The sequence below is a fragment of the Eleutherodactylus coqui genome, chromosome 3 (assembly GCF_035609145.1).
Source record: "Eleutherodactylus coqui strain aEleCoq1 chromosome 3, aEleCoq1.hap1, whole genome shotgun sequence".
Lineage (NCBI taxonomy): Eukaryota > Metazoa > Chordata > Amphibia > Anura > Eleutherodactylidae > Eleutherodactylus > Eleutherodactylus coqui.
This window is the reverse complement of record NC_089839.1, coordinates 119,533,553-119,547,152: the sequence shown is the minus strand read 5'-3', so window position 1 is coordinate 119,547,152 and position 13,600 is coordinate 119,533,553. Positions and strand designations below refer to the sequence as shown.

General features: G+C 49.6%; 1 protein-coding gene across 6 annotated transcripts in view; it reads right to left on the bottom strand.

Moving 5' to 3' along the window:
• Positions 1-7,016, bottom strand: part of TBCE (tubulin folding cofactor E) — a 193,279-nt gene extending 186,263 nt beyond the window's left edge. For 4 of the 6 annotated variants that reach the window (XM_066596008.1, XM_066596012.1, XM_066596013.1 and 1 more), the window contains exon 1: positions 21-83. The gene's annotated coding sequence lies outside the window, so the exon portion shown is untranslated. Of the gene's footprint in view, positions 1-20; positions 111-6,994 lie in introns of those variants that run through there. The other 2 variants (XM_066596011.1, XM_066596009.1) reach the window with 2 other exon arrangements.
• Between the last annotated feature and the right edge of the window lie 6,584 nt (positions 7,017-13,600).

The window sequence follows — 13,600 nt, the reverse complement described above, 5'->3', positions numbered from 1 at the left end:
AGAAGCCACATGACACCCACCAAGCTCCGCGCCGCCGAACGCTTACCCACACTTCTGTCCACAACTGGACTTCCGCTTTGAACGTCATTACGTCACGGGCGTGGAAGGCCTGTTCTCTCTGTGGTAGAGCGGCAGCTCTAGCACACACTTTGCTACCACCTAGCGGTCAGTTTATATATAGCAGCAACAAAATGTAAAACTGACTATGAAATTGAAATGAGCTAATTTCTCTAGAATTTTCATCAGCCGGTGAATACTTGTAAATTATATATGTAAAATAGCGATTTCTTAAAAAAAAATTAAATAAAATTGAAATTAACCCCTTAGGGACTGGCCGATTTTGCACCTTTGACCATTATCCCCTCTATGCTGCCCCTGTCCTTACCATCGTACTATGCTTACATTGCCGCAGTCACATGTGTATATAGACTACTACAGCCAAAGTAAACACAGACAGGAGGTTACAAGGAAGCGGTGGCAGCGGACCAGCAGGGTGCTGACCTGGTGTATATGGCTTAGCATGTTATTATTAATGATTTCCTGCCCTCTGCCCAATATTTTAAAAGTTTAGAAAACCCCTTTAATAGTCAAGCAATTTATTTTCATTTTTTCATTGTCAAATTCCAAGAGCTGTAACTTTTTTCTTTCCTTGTCAGTACAGTCGTATGAGGAGTTACTTTTGTGAGAAAAGTTGTATCTGTTAGCAGCACCACCACTTTAGATTATGTAGAAGGTATTATTTAACTTTTGTTAATTTTTTTTGGTGGGGGTAAGGAAAACCCCGGAAATTCCTCTTTTTTTGCTTTTTTTTTTCCGACAGCGTTTGTTGTCCAGTATAAATAACATAAGGTACTGCATAACGAAAGGATCGCAGAGTTTGTTCCACTGTTTCCAATGGGGAAAGCTCACATTACACAGCACCGCGAGCATCTAGCATGTAGTGCAATGCTACCATCGGCCCCATTGAAAATAATGGGTGATACGATGCGGGGATCCCCAAAGATAGGACGTGCCGTGATTTGTTTTACTGCATCGCATCACGGTGCCATGCAGGATAAAGTCGTACATATGTATGACCACATGCAAGAATCGGGTTCATATTCAAGGGAGATTTGTGCATCTTAAAACGCAAAAATCTCACACTATTTTCTCGGCTGTGTGCAAACAGCCTGACCGATGAGTGATTGGTAATGGAGACAAGAATGGATCGGGACAGCAAGAAGATTTTTAGTGGTTTCTAACATGAGATAAGGACAGATTCTTGAGATGTTTTTGAGCTGCAGGTGACATGAGCAAGTTAGTGATTGAATATAGGGAAGAAAGGAAAGGTCAGAGTCCAATATGACCCCAAGACAGCGGGCGTTCTGGCAAGGAGTTATGGTGATATCAGACACCAAGATGGAGACATCAGGTTAGGTGGATTAGGAGACTGTGGAAACACAAGAAGTTCAATTTTTGAAAAGGTTTAGATTCAGATAGATAGAAGGTAATGCTAGAGACAGCGGACAATCAATCACTGGTGTTTTGCAGAAGTGTAGGGACAATTTCTCAGGAAGAGGTGTATAATAGGGGGCCATCAACATAGAGATGGTACTGAAAGTCAGATTTGCTGTAGTTTATCCAATAGGGGCCATGAAAATAGAATAGAGCAGAGGAATGAGGACTGAACCCCAACAGCAAAAGGAAGTGACAAAGAAGTAGAGCTGGCGAATGGCCCGCTGAATGAGCTGTGAGCGAGGTCGAAGGAAATCTAAGTAAGAGGGTCATATAAGCTAATAAAAAAAATTATATATATATGTCCCTCATAGCAGAAAATATGCAAGCTAATACTTCTCCCGGCTTACTAAATGACCCCTGATGATAGTTCCTGTTCTCCCATGTTTACAGTCTGCAGCAGCCTATGTGCGGGTTATTAGAGGCTATTTCCCTGCCAAATGCTGTGGGTGGCACTGGGAAAGGGGAGGGCTCCTCCCACTGAGAGACTGCAGTTTTGAGTGGTCACAATTGCAGTCTATCAGTGCACTGCTGACCACGTGATTGGTCTGGCCGGCGGTGCACTGAAAGTGTCAAAGAGTGGAGGAGGAGACTGGAGGAGTAATACATGTAGTACAACGAGATATGTACCGGATGTTATCTTGTATGTATAGCTGGTATAACTTATACTAGCTGTACATACATAATTATATACAGGAGATACTCAGGTTATACTAGTAAGCTGCATATCATTATATACAGGGGGATGTACACGTGTAGTGGCCCAGCATGAGCCGGGCCCCTCCATAATGCTATATGTCTGTCTCGTGCCATTGTCCTGTCAGTGTCTTAATTGTAGTATGCATTTGGTATGTGCATTGCATCTCTGCAGCACTGAATGGGTTAATGTCTGGGTTATGTCTGGAAAATGTATCTTGTTGTATGTCATGTGACCTTGTGTGTGCAAGGGGAGAGAGTCGTTGTGGTCTTCTTGAAGGAGTCTATGCTAGAGCGAGTGGGAGTGAGTTAACCAGTCTGCAAGTGAGTGAACCCCACAGGCATTGATCGGTCTGTGTGTGGAGAATGGAAGAAGCTGAGCGATTCTCTTCTGCTTGGCCTGGACCTACTCTACCCATCATGTGCCGGTGCTACCACTTAGCACTGAGAGAGAGAGAGAGAGAGAAGGACCGCTACAAAAGAGAGAAAGGCACCAGAAGCGTAATTGTTGACGGGTAGAGTGTTGGAGGGAGAAAGAGAGTTGCCGGGAGCGGGATCACACAGATTACTGGGACTGTGGATTGTCCGGATTACCCCGAGAAGTCCTCCCTGTCACACCACCTTCTAGAAGTGTACTTTGTGCCTGATAACTGTTTTTCGTTGAAACTTTGCTGAAGTTGCAATAAACGGACATTACCGACCGTTCCCGGTTTGTCCAGAAAGCATCCCTGTGTATGTACTAAGTTATTCACTTCACTGAGATTTACTACAGAGAACGGAACTGTGGCTTCATGAGTGACAAGAAAATTGCAGGTAACCTCCGGTTACATTTTTCCTGTGATCTTCCCCAGCAGTAACTTTGACAGGTCCTGAGCTACCCCTAGGGGAGTAGCGCCACCGTGACAAGGCCCTTATCTACCCTGCCATCTCCTTAGCTGTGGGCCCACTTCTCGGAAGCTGCACATGTACTGTATATAGTCATATGAAGAATGAAGTTATAACCTGGGTATCTCCTGAATATAATCATATATGTACTACTGGTATAAGTTATGTATCCTGTATATAGTGATATAAAGCATGCTGGAATAACCTTAGTATCACCTGTATATAATTTTATATACACTACTGCTATAAAATCTACCATATGTAGTGATATTGACCATGCAGGTATACTCTGGTACATCACTATATACATAAGATGTATTATGTATACTAGCTGTACGTAAATAATTATATACAGGAGATACTCAGGTAAGGGCTCATGCACACAACAGTGTTTTTCACCGTGTATCACGCGTGCGTTGCATGGCTGCGTGATACGCGGTGAATAGTGTAAATGAAAGTCGGTGAACTTTCATTGTCCCATGCACATGTGCATGTAGAGACTGCGTATCGATACGCAAGAGAAATAAATTGCAGAAAGCTCTATTTCTCTGCATACGTAAACTGTGTGAGCCCTGCACTCTTGTATGGGATGCGTATAATACGCTGTCGATACAAAATACATTGCATATGGGCAGCGATTGCATACACATCCCCGCTCTAAGCAGAGCGAGGAATTGAAAAAAGAAAAAGAATCACACTGTGCATGACCGTGAGCGTTTGATTCGTGGGCATGCGCAGTGCCATATGCAGTCTCTGCTGGCAGTGCAAATGGCTGGAAATGTGTAAAATGCTGAATTTTACACATATGGCCATAGGCATGAGCCCTGAGGTTGCCTTGACACTGCCGTGAAAATCGTGCAAGCTTTGTGTATTGTGAGATGCACAAATATGAGCCCCATTCTTTTGAATGGTGTCATACAGATGAGCGATGTTTTTCTGCATGGCACTGCGATGCGATGCTATGTGGGAAACAAATTGCGGCATGTTCTATCTTTCTGCGTGCTTTCGCATTGGACTGACCATTATTTTCATTTAGTGGGACCGGTGGCAGCATTGTGAAGTCTCCCATTAAAAGCAATGAGAGCCGCGGCAGAATATTGCTTCTTCCGCAAAGTGATGCAAGGCTGTTTTGACATGAAAATGCCTCGCATCCTCGGGGGTAATTCACATGGTGGGGAGCGCGATATAGGGGCAGGACTCACAGCCCGATATCACGCTCGCCAGTGTGAAGTTAGTGTTAGGGTGTTTTCACACCTGCACTGGGGATTCCGCTTTTCTGCTCCATTCGGGGAGCAAGAAAGAGTAATTACCACGGCCGAACAGCTCTGTCTCAGGACGGAACCGAACAGTGGACTGTAGTATTTAGAGCCCGCACAGAAATATCAGTAAAGACTTGCCCGCTCCGCTCTGCGCATGCGTCGGCTGGGCGGCAGCCGGCACATCACAAAGCTACAGAGACGCCGGGAGCGGGTGAGCCGCAGGTTGTTATTTTTACCGAGTGGTGAACGCCAAAAAATTTAAGCCAAGAAAACAATTGAGGAATTTCTAGGGGGGGTTTTCCATCTCCCCCCAAAAAAATTTAACTAAAGTTATATGACACGTTATATGTACCTTAGAGCAGTGCCATTAAAAAATATAACTCATCCAAAAAAGAAAAAAAATACATTGATACAGCTATGTCAATGAGTTATGGCGCTTGCAATGCAACAATGAAAATCATTTGGTCCTTAACCCTTTCCAATCCAATGTCGGGCCTGCCCCGACATCATCATTTCCCTCCACAGCTCCAATGTCGGGACAGGCCCGACACTGCAGGGCAGGAGTGCATCTGCACCCGATCATCAGACACAAGGGTTTTTAACTAGAGATGAGCGAGCACCAAAATGCTCGGGTGCTCGTTACTCGGGACGAACTTTTCGCGATGCTCGAGGGTTCGTTTCGAGTAACGAACCCCATTGAAGTCAATGGGCGACCCGAGCATTTTTGTATTTCGCCGATGCTCGCTAAGGTTTCCTTGTGTGAAAATCTGGGCAATTCAAGAAAGTGATGGGAATGACACAGCAACGGATAGGGCAGGCGAGGGGCTACATGTTGGGCTGCATCTCAAGTTCACAGGTCCCACTATTCAGCCACAATAGCGGCAAGAGTGGGCCCCCCCCCCTCCCAAAAACTTTTACTTCTGAAAAGCCCTCATTAGCATGGCATACCTTAGCTAAGCACCACACTACCTCCAACAAAGCACAATCACTGCCTGCATGACACTCCACTGCCACTTCTCCTGGCTTACATGCTGCCCAACCGCCCCCCCTCCCCCCCACAGCGGACACCAAAGTGTCCCTGCGCAGCCTTCAGCTGCCCTCATGCCACACCACCCTCATGTCCATTTAGAAGTGCGTCTGCCATGAGGAGGAACCGCAGGCACACACTGCAGAGGTTGGCATGGCTAGGCAGCGACCCTCTTTAAAAGGGGCGGGGCGATAGCCCACAATGCTGTACAGAAGCAATGAGAAATATAATCCTGTGCCACCGCCATCAGGAGCTGCACACGTGGGCATAGCAATGGGGAACCTATGTGCCACACACTATTCATTCTGTCAAGGTGTCTGCATGCCCCAGTCAGACCGCGTTTTTTAATTCATAGACACAGGCAGGTACAACTCCCTATTGTGAAGTCCCAGTGGACCGACAGCATGGGTGGCTCCCTGGAACCCACCGGCGATACACAAAAATATCCCATTGCATTGCCCAACACAGCTGAGGTAGTAATGTCGTGCTTAATACAGGTGGGCTTCGGCCCACACTGCATGCCCCAGTCAGACTGGGGTTCTTTACAAGTGGAAACAGATGCATTTATAATTCCCTGTGGACCCACAGCATGGGTGGGTGCCAGGAAGCCACCGGCGGTACATAGAAATATCCCATTGCATTGCCCAACACAGCTGAGGTAGTAATGTCGTGCTTAATGCAGGTGGGCTTCGGCCCACACTGCATGCCCCAGTCAGACTGGGGTTCTTTACAAGTGGAAACAGATGCATTCATAATTCCCTGTGGACCGACAGCATGGGTGGCTCCCTGGAACCCACCGGCGATACACAAAAATATCCCATTGCATTGCCCAACACAGCTGAGGTAGTAATGTCGTGCTTAATGCAGGTGGGCTTCGGCCCACACTGCATGCCCCAGTCAGACTGGGGTTCTTTACAAGTGGAAACAGATGCATTTATAATTCCCTGTGGACCCACAGCATGGGTGGGTGCCAGGAAGCCACCGGCGGTACATAGAAATATCCCATTGCATTGCCCAACACAGCTGAGGTAGTAATGTCGTGCTTAATGCAGGTGGGCTTCGGCCCACACTGCATGCCCCAGTCAGACTGGGGTTCTTTACAAGTGGAAACAGATGCATTTATAATTCCCTGTGGACCCACAGCATGGGTGGCTCCCTGGAACCCACCGGCGGTACATAAATATATCCCATTGCATTGCCCAACACAGCGGATGTAACGTCAGCTGTAATGCAGGTGGGCTAAAAATTCATTTGATTACACTGTAGGCGAGGGCCCACAAAAATTGCTGTATCAACAGTACTAATGTACATCCAAAAAATTGGCCATGGCCAACCAAGAGGGCAGGTGAAACCCATTAATCGCTTTGGTTAATGTGGCTTAAGTGGTAACTAGGCCTGGAGGCAGCCCAGTTTAACTAAAAATTGGTTCAAGTTAAAGTTTCAACGCTTTTAAGAGCATTGAAGTTAAAAGAAAAAAGTATCCAAAGTAGCGCTTCACGGGATGAAGTTTGTTATTCTACACCTGGAAGGTGTAGGTTTTATTGCAACGCGTTTCAACCCACTCACGGGTCTTTTTCAAGCATATATAAATACAGTATACAGTGTTATAAATAGTCTAAAAGAAATGACTCACATTTGGCAGTCACAGCAATGCTCACGGCCCCCGCCATCCTGTGGGCGGAGTCACCACGTCAGCACGGTAACGTCATCATTCAGAGCCATATGATGTTCTGAAGTTGCACAATAACAAATCAATATTAAAAATAGCTGTAGGACCGGGTTGGTAGAGAAGCCAACCCTTGTTAAAACCTTAGGTTCTTTCTAAATCTCATTCGTGGCATGCCGGTGGATATCCCGGTCATGTGAGGGATGCGTGATGACGTCATTCCGTCATGCGGGCGTTACCTTGGTAACGAGGAACGCCGAGGTTCCCCGGGATCGCAGCTAACCATGCGAAAGGTACGTAGTGACGTCATTACGTCATACGTCCGTTGCCTTGGCAACGAGGAACACCGTGGTTCCCTGATATCGCAATTAACCTCCAGACCGTATGTATTCTGATGTGTTTGTACTATGACATCCCTGCATGATACATTAGCTGCCAAATCTTGCCCTGCAAAGAGCATTGAAACATATAAAAATTGTTTAGAAAAATTAGATGAGTGAGCCTTGTGGCCCTAAGAAAAATTGCCCGTTCAGCGTGATTACGTGAGGTTTCAGGAGGAGGAGCAGGAGGAGGAATATTAGACACAGATTGATGAAGCAGAAATGTCCCCGTTTTGGATGGTGAGAGAGAACGTAGCTTCCATCCGCGGGTGCAGCCTACGTATTGCTTACGTATCGCTGCTGTCCGCTGGTGGAGAAGAGAAGTCTGGGGAAATCCAGGCTTTGTTCATCTTGATGAGTGTTAGCCTGTCGGCACTGTCGGTTGACAGGCGGGTACGCTTATCTGTGATGATTCCCCCAGCCGCACTAAACACCCTTTCCGACAAGACGCTAGCCGCAGGACAAGCAAGCACCTCCAGGGCATACAGCGCTAGTTCAGGCCACGTGTCCAGCTTCGACACCCAGTAGTTGTAGGGGGCAGAGGCGTCACGGAGGACGGTCGTGCGATCGGCTACGTACTCCCTCACCATCCTTTTACAGTGCTCCCGCCGACTCAGCCTTGACTGGGGAGCGGTGACACAGTCTTGCTGGGGAGCCATAAAGCTGTCCAGGCCCTTAAAGACTGTTGCACTGCCTGGGCTGTACATGCTGCTCGATCTACACACCTCCCCTGCTACCTGGCCCTTAGAACTGCGCCTTCTGCCACTACCGCTGTCGGATGGGAATTTTACCATCAGCTTGTCTGCCAGGGTCCTGTGGTATAGCAACACTCTCGAACCCCTTTCCTCTTCGGGAATGAGAGTGGGAAGGTTCTCCTTATAGCGTGGGTCGAGCAGTGTGTACACCCAGTAATCCGTAGTGGCCAGAATGCGTGTAATGCGAGGGTCACGAGAAAGGCATCCTAACATGAAGTCGGCCATGTGTGCCAGGGTACCTGTACGCAACACATGGCTGTCCGCACTAGGAAGATCACTTTCAGGATCCTCCTCCTCCTCCTCCTCCTCAGGCCATACACGCTGAAAGGATGACAGGCAAGCAGCATGGGTACCGTCAGCAGTGGGCCAAGCTGTCTCTTCCCCCTCCTCCTCATCCTCCTCATGCTCCTCCTCCTCCTCCTGAACGCGCTGACTATCCAGCGACATACTGTCTTCCCCCGGCTCTGTTTCCGAGCGCAAAGCGGCTGCCTTTATGGTTTGCAGGGAACTTCTCAAGATGCATAGCAGAGGAATGGTGACGCTAATGATTGCAGCATCGCCGCTCACCACCTGGGTAGACTGCTCAAAGTTTCGAAGGACCTGGCAGATGTCTGCCAACCAGGCCCACTCTTCTGAAAAGAATTGAGGAGGCTGACTCCCACTGCGCCGCCCATGTTGGAGTTGGTATTCCACTATAGCTCTACGCTGCTCATAGAGCCTAGCCAACATGTGGAGCGTAGAGTTCCACCGTGTGGGCACGTCGCACAGCAGTCGGTGCACTGGCAGATTAAACCGATGTTGCAGGGTCCGCAGGGTGGCAGCGTCCGTGTGGGACTTGCGGAAATGTGCTCAGAGCCGGCGCACCTTTACGAGCAGGTCTGACAAGCGTGGGTAGCTTTTCAGAAAGCGCTGAACCACCAAATTAAAGACGTGGGCCAGGCATGGCACGTGCGTGAGGCTGCCGAGCTGCAGAGCCGCCACCAGGTTACGGCCGTTGTCACACACGACCATGCCCGGTTGGAGGCTCAGCGGCGCAAGCCAACGGTCGGTCTGCTCTGTCAGACCCTGCAGCAGTTCGTGGGCCGTGTGCCTCTTCTCTCCTAAGCTGAGTAGTTTCAGCACGGCCTGCTGGCGCTTGCCCACCGCTGTACTGCCACCCCGCGCGACACCGACTGCTGGCGACGTGCTGCTGCTGACACATCTTGATTGCGAGACAGAGGTTGCGTAGGAGGAGGAGGAGGAGGGTGGTTTAGTGGAGGAAGCATACACCGCCGCAGATACCACCACCGAGCTGGGGCACGCAATTCTGGGGGTGGGTAGGACGTGAGCGGTCCCAGGCTCTGACTCTGTCCCAGCCTCCACTAAATTCACCCAATGTGCCGTCAGGGAGATGTGGTGGCCCTGCCCGCCTGTGCTTGTCCACGTGTCCGTAGTTAAGTGGACCTTGCCACTAACCGCATTGGTGAGGGCGCGTACAATGTTGCGGGAGACGTGGTCGTGCAGGGCTGGGATGGCACATCGGGAAAAGTAGTGGCGACTGGGAACTGAGTAGCGCGGGGCCGCCGCCGCCATCATAGCTTTGAAAGCCTCCGTTTCCACAACCCTATACGGCAGCATCTCCAGGCTGATCAATTTGGCTATGTGGACGGTTAACGATTGAGCGTGCGGGTGCGTGGCGGCGTACTTGCGCTTGCGCTCAAACACTTGCGCTAGCGACGGCTGGACTGTGCGGTGCAAGACATTGCTGGATGGGGCCGAGGACAGCGGAGGTGAGGGTGTGGGTGCAGGCCATGAGACGGTAGTGCCTGTGTCCTGAGAGGGGGTTGGATCTCAGTGGCAGGTTGGGGCACAGGGGGAGAGGCAGCGGTGCAAACCGGAGGCGGTGAACGGCCTTCGTCCCACCTTGTGGGGTGCTTGGCCATCATATGTCTGCGCATGCTGGTGGTGGTGAGGCTGTTGGTGGTGGCTCCCCGGCTGATCTTGGCGCGACAAAAGGTTGCACACCACTGTTCGTCGGTCGTCAGGCGTCTCGGTGAATCATCGTCATCATTCTCTATCATCATAAAAAACGGGGACCTTTTAGCTTCATCAATCTGTGTATTATATTCATCCTCCTCCTCCTGCTCCTCCTCCTGAAATCTCACGTAATCACGCCGAACGGGCAATTTTTCTTAGGCCCACAAGGCTCAGTCATATGACTTTTGTAAACAATGTTTATACGTTTCAATTCTCATTAAAGCATTGAAACTTGCACCTGAACCACTTTTTATTTTAACTGGACTGCCTCCAGGCTAGTGTTACAAATTAAACCACATTAACCAAAGCGATTAATGGGTTTCACCTGCCCTCTTGGTTGGGCATGGGCAATTTTTCTAAGGTACATTAGTACTGTTGGTACACCAATTTTATTGGGCCCTCGCCTACAGTGTAATCCTAGTAATTTTTATGGGCTTCGCCTGCACTCATGCTACAGCAAGGTGTGTGGGGTTGGCCCACACTTTTGCTACATAAATGTAACTGGGGCCTTGTCTATACTGCAACTACTGAAATGTGAAAGAGACTGTTATCTCCCTAAACGGCTGCAACGAGAATGTTACTGTGGCCTGTCTTGACTGCTACTACTACTAAAATGGAACTATTACTGTGCTCCCCCTATACTGCTGCTTCGGAATTGTTACTGCGGCCTGTCTGGACTGCTACTACTACTGAAATGGAACTAATACTGTGCTCCCCCTATAATGCTGCTATTGATATGTTACTGGGGCCTGTCCCTAATGCTACCGCTGAAATGTTACTAATTCTGGGCTCTGCCTATACCGCTGCTAATGCTATGTCACTGGGGTGTGGAAACGGAGGCTTCCCAAAGACATGATGGTGGCGAGGCCATTTCCCACCAACGCGGTTACTGTTAAGGTGCATATAACCACGGATACGTGGAGAGGACACGTAGTGCCTCAAAAACATCCCCCTCCTCCTCCAACAATTAAAACATTCTTGCCAAATACCTTTGCATTGGTCCGTCTGGTAGCAGTCCAAGAATTTCACCTTTACCGACACAACAAGAGAGCCCCCCCACCATCCCCCCGCCACGGAGCACTTAATCCTGGCCACCTTCCGAAAACCAACTAAATAAAAGTGCGCTACTAGGTCCGCAGTCGCCACCACATTCCCACCAACACGGTTACTGTTAAGGTACATATTACCACTCTGACTGGGGCATGCACTGTGGGCTGACGCACACCTGTATTGTATGTGACGTTAGCTCTGCTGAGCAGGGCACTGCAATGGGATACATTTATGTACCGCCGATGGGTTCCAGGGAGCAACCCATGCTGTGTGTCCACAGGGACTTCACATTAGGGATTTGTACCTGCCAGTGTCTATGTATTAAAAACCCCGGTCAGACTGGGACATGCAGTGTGGGCCGAAGACCACCTGCATTTAATCGGACGTTACCTCAGCTGTGCTGGGCAATGCAATGGGATATATTTATGTACTGCCGGTGGCTTCCTGGGACCCACCCATGCTGTCGGTCCACACAGAGTTGTAACTGCATGTGTCTAGTTATAAAGAACCCCAGTCTGACTGGGGCATGCAGTGTGGGCCGAAGCCCACCTGCATTAAACCTGACGTTACCTCAGCTGCGCTGGGCACTGCAATGGGATTTATATATGTACCGCTGGTGGGTTCCAGGGAGCCACCCATGCTGTCGGTCCACACGGACTTCACAATAGGGAGTTGTACCTGCCTGTGTCTACTTATAAAAAACCCCAGTCTGACTGGGGCATGCAGTGTGGGCCGAAGCCCACCTGCATTTAATCTGACGTTAGCTTTGCTGTCCAGGGCACTGCAATGGGATATATTTATGTACCGTCGGTGGCTTCCTGGGACCCACCCATGCTGTCGGTCCACACGGAGTTGTAACTGCATGTGTCTACTTATTAAGAACCCCAGACTGACTGGGGCATGCAGTGTGGGCCGAAGCCCACCTGCATTTAATATGACGTTAGCTTTGCTGTCCAGGGCACTGCAATGGGATATATTTATGTACCGTCGGTGGCTTCCTGGGACCCACCTATGCTGTCGGTCCACACGGAGTTGTAACTGCATGTGTCTACTTATTAAGAACCCCAGACTGACTGGGGCATGCAGTGTGGGCCGAAGCCCACCTGCATTAAACCTGACGTTACCTCAGCTGTGCTGGGCACTGCAATGGGATTTGTTTATGTACCGCCGGTGGGTTCCAGGGAGCCACCCCTGCTGTTGGTGCACACGGAATTCCCATTGCGGAGTTATACCTGCCTGTGACTATTTATAAAAAACCCCAGTCTGACTGGGGCATGCAGTATGGGCCGAAGCCCACCTGTATTTAATCTGACGTTAGCTCTACTATTCGGGGCACTGCATTGGGACAAACTACAGGAGCAATACAGCGCTAATGAGACGTGCACAGCTATGCTAGCATTGGAGTCCGCTGTAGGCCCGCGATTGCTGAGGGTTTGTGCAGAGGCCTATGTCCTGGTTGCCGTGAAAGTCGGCTTCCTGCCTAGGATTGCTGAAGCTGGGGGCTGAGGCCTATGTCGTGGCCGCGGTGCAAGTCTGCCATGTTTGGCCGGTCACATCAATTTTTGGTTCATGTCTTGGGTTTCCTAGGACCCACCTATGCTGTTGGTGCAAACTTAGCTCCCATCGCGGTGTTTGACCTGTCTGGCACAAAAACACTGACTGACTTGGGTAGGGGGCAGAGCGCAGACGGCTTTCCCCTTGCAGTGTGGATTGAGCAATGCGACACCTTGACAGAATGAATAGTGTGTGGCACATGGGTTCCCCATTGCTATGCCCACGTGTGCAGCTCCTGATGGAGGTGGCACAGGATTAGATTTCTCATTGCTTCTGTACAGCATTGTGGGCTATCGCCCCGCCCCTTTTAAAGAGGGTCGCTGCCTGGCCCTGCCAACCCTCTGCAGTGTGTGCCTGCGGTTCCTCCTCATGGCAGACGCACTTATAAATAGATGTGAGGGTGGTGTGGCTATGAGGCCAGCGTGTGGCATGAGGGCAGCTGAAGGCTGCGCAGGGACACTTTGGTGTGCGCTGTGGACACTAAGTCGTGCGGGGGGGTTGGGCAGCATGTAACCCAGGAGAAGTGGCAGCGGAGTGTCATGCAGGCAGTGATTGTGCTTTGTTGGAGGTAGTATGGTGCTTAGCTAAGGTATGCCTTGCTAATGAGGGTTTTTCAGACGTAAAAATTGTTGGGGGGGGGCACTCTTGCCGCTATTGTGGCTGAATAGTGGGACCTGGGAACTTGAGATGCAGCCCAACATGTAGCCCCTCGCCTGCCCTATCCGTTTCTGTGTTGTTCCCATCACTTTCTTGAATTTCCCAGATTTTCACAAATGAAAACCTTAGCGAGCATCGGCGATATACAAAAATGCTCGAGT